Here is a 6,000-nt window from a genome sequence, read left to right as displayed (position 1 = left end):
CTGAATTCATCTATGTGAAAGGTGATGTTCTCTTTTAAAAGCAAAAGCCTATTTTCCTTAAGTGAGCTGTGCTAGTCACTTCCAGAGTCTCCTTTATGCTTTTGCCTGGCCATCCCCTCCCTTAGAAAAGGGTAATTAAACTTGTGCCCTGCAGTATTGGTTTTTTTGTAAAACAAGATGTTTTGAAGTAGTAACCCTGTAGAGTTAGGGGCTTAGAACTCTGCCTCTGTCAGGTGTCTTTCTGCTTTGTTTTGCGTTCTTTTGGCAGGATGGAAGATTTCTGGAAAGAGAGGCAATAAGCATATTGAAGCCTTTAGTTGATGCACTGTCCTTTTATGAAGCTCTGTTGCCAGGAGTTTTGGCAGCTTGTAGCAATTCCAGACAGCAGCATCTCCTAAGACCATCTGGAGAAAATGACCAATGGTTGTAGTTAAATCAAGCAGCACTGTTGCTGCTATTTAAAAAAAAAATTCTCCTTGTTCTTAGACAGTATGATTGGAGGATTGGATGGCTCATTTGTCCTGTAGAATATCTCCCTGCTAGGTCACCTATTCCAATCCAGCCTGGGTCGGTAGTGACACATCTGATAGCTGTTGAGGGGAACTCTGTGCCGTGGGTTGGTAGGTCTCAGACCATTCCTAGTGGACAGGTGAACAACTCATGGGCCAGGGAATCTGAGCTCCGCTCCTCCAGATCAGGGTTGAGGTGCTTTGGCAGGACAGCAAGGGGAAATTTGCACTGCCACCGCGTGCGCAGTCAGTACCTCTTCTGCGGACGGCGCACCTTAGGCAATCCGACACCTTTCACTAGTGCTAGATTTTCTTTTCTTTTCTTTTAGGGTTTAGTGTTCTTCGGACCAGCCACATGGGGAACCAGGCTTGAATTTCTTGACTTGGGCTCTAGCCCCCTTGGCTGGCAGGGACTTTAAGTGCCATGTAGCCAACTGAGAATTATCAGGAGTGGGAGGAGAGAGGGTTTTTCATCCCTCCCCCACCCCAAGCTGAAGTAAATTAGTAGCTGTGCTGAAGTCACAAAAAGTTCAGATCTGGCTCCAAACCTCCCCAGAGTTTTGGCGTTGCTTGGTTTGCACCCATCTCTGCACTAGCTTCAGGGGTGAAGAAGAGATGAAAATGGATTTCCTCTTGTTTAACCTTTAAGACCTGTGTGTATAGAAGGATTTTCACATTGGGGAGTTAATTTTTTTAACAAGTCTTAATTAAAACCTGCTTGCTTCTCTTTAATAACTTTCTTTCCTGACATTGAAGTGAAGTGAAGAGTTTTCTCTCGTGTCAGTCTGTGTGCTCCTGCAGTGAAATCACAACACTCCATTATGACATCACCATTGTTTCTATGGCAATAACTCTATCATCAAAACAACTGCTTCATCACCACAGGTGATGCAGGAGGAGTATCTGGTAGACCAAGGTTGAAATCTCATTCTGAGTTTTCCCAGTGTGCAAGTTCATCTTTCAGGGACCAGACTGATTGTCTTGGAAGGGAATCCCAGGTAGTCCTCTTCATCCAGAGGATGGTGGCCTAGATGTATGTATTTTGGGGGGTTGGGGAGGGAATGGGTAAAGGAGTAAAACTGAATGAATTTTCTTTGGGGAGAAAAAAAGTTGAAAGCAGTTTTGGCAAAGAGAAGAAATCGCTGTTATAAGTGTAGATGCTGTCAGCAGAATCTACATCGCAGTGCTAAGGTGCATAACTATCATTCTGAAGCTTGGAGATACCGGCTTTGAGGCTGGACTTGTTAAGCTAGGATAGAGTACATCCAATAAAAGACCTCTGCTGCCTTTCTGATCAAAAGCAGGGTGAAAAGTGCCAGCTGACAGGGGGCATGAGGAGCTGAGAGGGCATCTGGAGAGACTGCATATAAGTCATCCAGACTAGACATGGTTTTGCCCGTGATTAGTCATCCTATTTTATGTTCTGAATGACCCAAAAGAGAGAGGCTAACCCTCTGCTCGCACACACTCAAACGAAACCACAGTGTTACTTGTAAAATACTATTTGATGTTGCCGTTTAGTAAATTTCCCCAACCAGCGAAGTATCTTGTAAATGAATTTTATAGCATAATGTTGTGCAGTTGTGACCTCCAACAGCTACAACTTACTGTAGTGTTAATAGAATAGAGTGTATGGGACCATGGCAACTAGTTTTTAGGATTAATTGCAGGGAAATAATTATCACTGAATGTTCATGGCAATCTTCCCTTATTGTTACCTAGAGGGTAAGGGAGAGGGGTCCTTGATTCAATGGGCACATTCCCCAATGTGTTATAGGGCTCTTCCTCTTTCTCCCTCCCCCAACCCATAAACATCCACCCTAATTGAAATGAGACTATGCCCTTATTACCCACATCCATTCTGGCAAAATAATTCAAAGTAAACCATGTCAGCTGGGATTTTGTAGAGATGGTGTCAGGGGTTTAACTGTGACTTTGGTGTAAATTCTGGAGGGCAGGTGAAATACAGTGGATGGTGTGATTTGAAAAACAAATGATTTCCTGGCTAATTAAACTTCCAGCAGTATGTGCAGCATTTCCCCTTCCGAATATTGTGTTGTGGTAAACAGGGTTTTAGTGGCACCCACTGTACATACCTTGTTGCTGTCCAGCAAACTTTAAAGATCGTCCAATTTGATTGAAACCTGTATTAAATTGCTCTGTTGTTTTTCCCTGCTTCAAGCAATGCTGACAGCTGAGATGGGAGTATAACTGAAATTCCTTGGTGTGGCTTTCTTGTGGTCGGTTTGTCTCCAGTGCTGGATTGTGACATAGACTGGAGAGGTGGAGCAGGCTGTGCTCATTAATCAGCGCTACAGATTCATAAATAACTTGGCCATTGGCAGTGATTGGAAGGAAGACGGTACCTGATAATTTGAAGATGTTTCTGGAAGGCATATTTAGGTTTGTCTGAACATGACAGGGTCATTTTCCATTTAGTGGTGACACTGGGAGGTCTTTTCCCATTTGTCTGTGAAAGCCCCCTGAAAGCTTAAACAGATGTTACCGTATTTGGTGGTAAGAGTTCCAAACGCTACCATTTACAAAACACTAGAGAGCCTCTACTGTGAGGCACTGCTGCATTTTCATAAAAGGGTTGCGTAACCCCCTTTCAGTGACATCAAAGGGAAGGCTAAAAGAACTGTTGAACCACTAAGAATTTTTTTTAATTTAAAAAATATATTGAAACAATGTTCTTAAAGTTTGTGTCCTCTATTAGAGCTGAAATGAGGCAGGCCAGAAGTGAGATGGCTTTAATTTCCTCCAGGACCTTTGCTGAAGCTCACGCACTGAGCTGTCTGACATTTTTCACATCAGCAGGACTCTCTGGCGTCAATTACAGCCTTGTATTCACACTGGGAGCCCACATAGTAGCTGCTTTATCCTGCTGCAGGAATTAGCATCCTCCCGTGGGGACAATGGAGTTCAAGATACTGACTTCAGGCCAAACCTCAACACTCCTTCAGGTGAAACTCCCATGGAAGTTATAAAGTTCCCTAGGCCGCTGAATATTTCATGGAGGCTGCACCCACTTGTGGTTGTGATGAATTTGGTCTCTTTCATGGGTATTTTGCCTGCATGAGAATAGCACGTGGGTTTGTGGGGCCTGATCATGAAGGATGCTTTAGCTCCTCTCAGTTTTTACTGGCTCCACTGGGAGTCACAGGGCTTCAGCCTCACCCTGACTCGGGCCATGGTAGGGGAGTTTCTTACCATTCTCTCGACTGCAGCATCGGGAGCTGTAGTGTAGATGGGCACTGGCTGCTGCTGGTGGTCTAAGCAAGATGTCAATCAGACCTGCTTTGAACAGGGTGACTGTGCTCAAGGTCATGGCGGCAACTGGCAGCCCGTCTAATAGGGCTCTCAATGTTTCTAGCACTGGTGGAGCCGAACCGTTGTTTTTAACAGTGAGGAATATTTAGAAGATGTCCCTAGTGTTAGATGATGGCCCTTTAGAGACCTGCTGTTCACAGGTCCTGTCCTTAGCTGCTCTTTATCACTGTTGTTCCTTGCTTTAGAAACGATGTCACTTCCTCCAGTTGTAGTGTTTAATACAAAAAATATTTTTTTAAATATTGAATTAATTGCAAAAGGCTGAGGGAGCCTTTATACCTAAATTATTCCCTTAGTGTGACATTCATCTCAGTGCAGAAGATCTGCACTGCCATATTCAGTCCCATGTTGAGGGGCCAAGTGATGCAGATGGCTTTGGGTCTTCTGCACTGTGATGAATTTCACGTATAGGGAGAACTTTGCTCCTTGTTTGTTCAGAAGGACAGCGAGAAGACTAAGTCCCATTTAAGTCCTTAAAATAGGGAGTTTTAAGTGTTGTGTAGGCCTCGCGCTGGCCCTCTGAACAAAAAAGGCTGAATTTTGCACCTAGTGAATAATCTGACTTTTTAGAAATGTCTTTCTTTTAAAGGTAATATAAATTTTTTGTTGTTTGTTTTAATTTTCTTAACAAACAAAAAATCTAAATATAGGTTAGGATTTTGTTACACCTGGTTGCTTTTTAAAAAAAAATACTAATTTTATGGTTGATCTAGATGATTTTCAGTTCACTTTAATGGGTAAATATCTTTAGTCTTAATATTTCTACAGTAAGTGCTGTCTATTTACAATGTTTGTGTTCTTGTCAACATGGCTATTCCAAGATTGACCTAGAGTGCTGTTCTGTCAGTCATTAGTAACTTTATCAAATTGCTTTGTACAATGAAATGTGTAATGCAATGTATTATTTTTCTCTAGTATTTCTCAATTCTTTTATTGTTTCTGGTTAACAAGTCTGTTACATTATAATGTTTTGGTTTTTATTTGATCACTGAAATATGAATTATAACTGTTGTTGCTGGTCTTTGCCTTGAAAACTTTTATTTGCAAAAAATTGCCTGCTTTTTCTTTTTTTAAAAAAAAAACATAAGTCTAATTATGTCATTTGACATGGACCTCTGAATTGCATTTTCAAGGGTTCTGCTTGCAGATGGGTGCTGGCATAGTAACATAACATAACATAAAGATAATTTGCACTTCCATATCAGCTTCATTCAGAAGCTCTCAAAGCCCCTCACAGACATGAAGCTTTGTCCTCTAATAACTCCCTTGTCAACTGTTTACTATGAGCCCCATTTTACAGATGGGGAAATGAAAGCAGAGAGAAGTGGTGTGACCTGGGATAAATCAATGAAGTCTGTGCTGAAGCTGGGAAAAGAACCCAGATGTCGTAACTCCTGAATCTTGAACCATTGTTGTTCATTTCTGTGTGTTCTGATAGATGGGGCTAGACTTGTCAATGGGCAGGAGAAATCTGGAAAGCAGTAATGCCGAAAGAGACCTAGGTGTGACAGTGAGACAGATTATCATGTGATAAAAGTACCCTACCCCCTAAAAAGCCCCTCTGCATGTTTGGGCAGCATAAATCGAAAGATGGTGTCCTGCGGTTGGGAAGTAATAGACCTTGGCAGAAATCTTTCTGCAAACTGGAGGGAAGTTCAGAGAAGAGCAATAAAAAAGAGTTAAGTTTGCTTGAAGATAGGCGGTGAGATTAAAGGTGCTAAATATTTTTAGCTTGGCTAAGAAACAACGAAAGCAGGTCATGACACCAGCCTACAAATACTTGAAGGATGTGAACACTAATGAGAAAGGGGAATTCGCTAGGATGGTGTAGAAGGGCTCGGCCGAGGCTCGTCCCCCCGCGGGGCTGTGGGGGATCCCACCGCCTCGCAATAGTTCGCTGTGGGCCCCAGGGTGGGGCAGCAAACAAACAGTCTGGAGCTCAGGCCCTTAGGCAGAGCTGAGCCAAGAGTCCAAGGGACGCCCAGGCCCTAGGTCAGGGCGGGGCAGTAAACAAAGTCTGGAGCTCAGGCCCTTAGGCAGCGGCTGAGCCAAGAGTTCAATAGAAGCCCCAGGCTCTGAGTCAGGGCGGAGCAGTAAATAAACAGTCAGGAGCTCAGGCTTCTGAGCGTCTGGTGCGAGGGAGAGACTGCCACCCGTG

At 43.3% G+C, this 6,000-nt stretch overlaps 1 protein-coding gene across 2 annotated transcripts in view; it reads left to right on the top strand.

Moving 5' to 3' along the window:
- The first annotated feature begins 1,364 nt into the window (after window positions 1–1,364).
- The window catches only part of KLHDC4 (kelch domain containing 4), a 75,146-nt gene continuing 70,510 nt past the window's right edge, over window positions 1,365–6,000 (top strand). Inside the window, exon 1 of one of the 2 annotated variants that reach the window (XM_039503143.1) lies at window positions 1,365–1,507. The gene's annotated coding sequence lies outside the window, so the exon portion shown is untranslated. Of the gene's footprint in view, window positions 1,543–6,000 lie in introns of both variants that reach the window. The other variant, XM_039503145.1, reaches the window with a different exon arrangement.

This window comes from Mauremys reevesii, linkage group 16, assembly GCF_016161935.1.
Source record: "Mauremys reevesii isolate NIE-2019 linkage group 16, ASM1616193v1, whole genome shotgun sequence".
NCBI lineage: Eukaryota > Metazoa > Chordata > Testudines > Geoemydidae > Mauremys > Mauremys reevesii.
The sequence above is the reverse complement of the archived record's forward strand: the minus strand, read 5'-3'. Positions and strand labels throughout refer to the sequence as shown.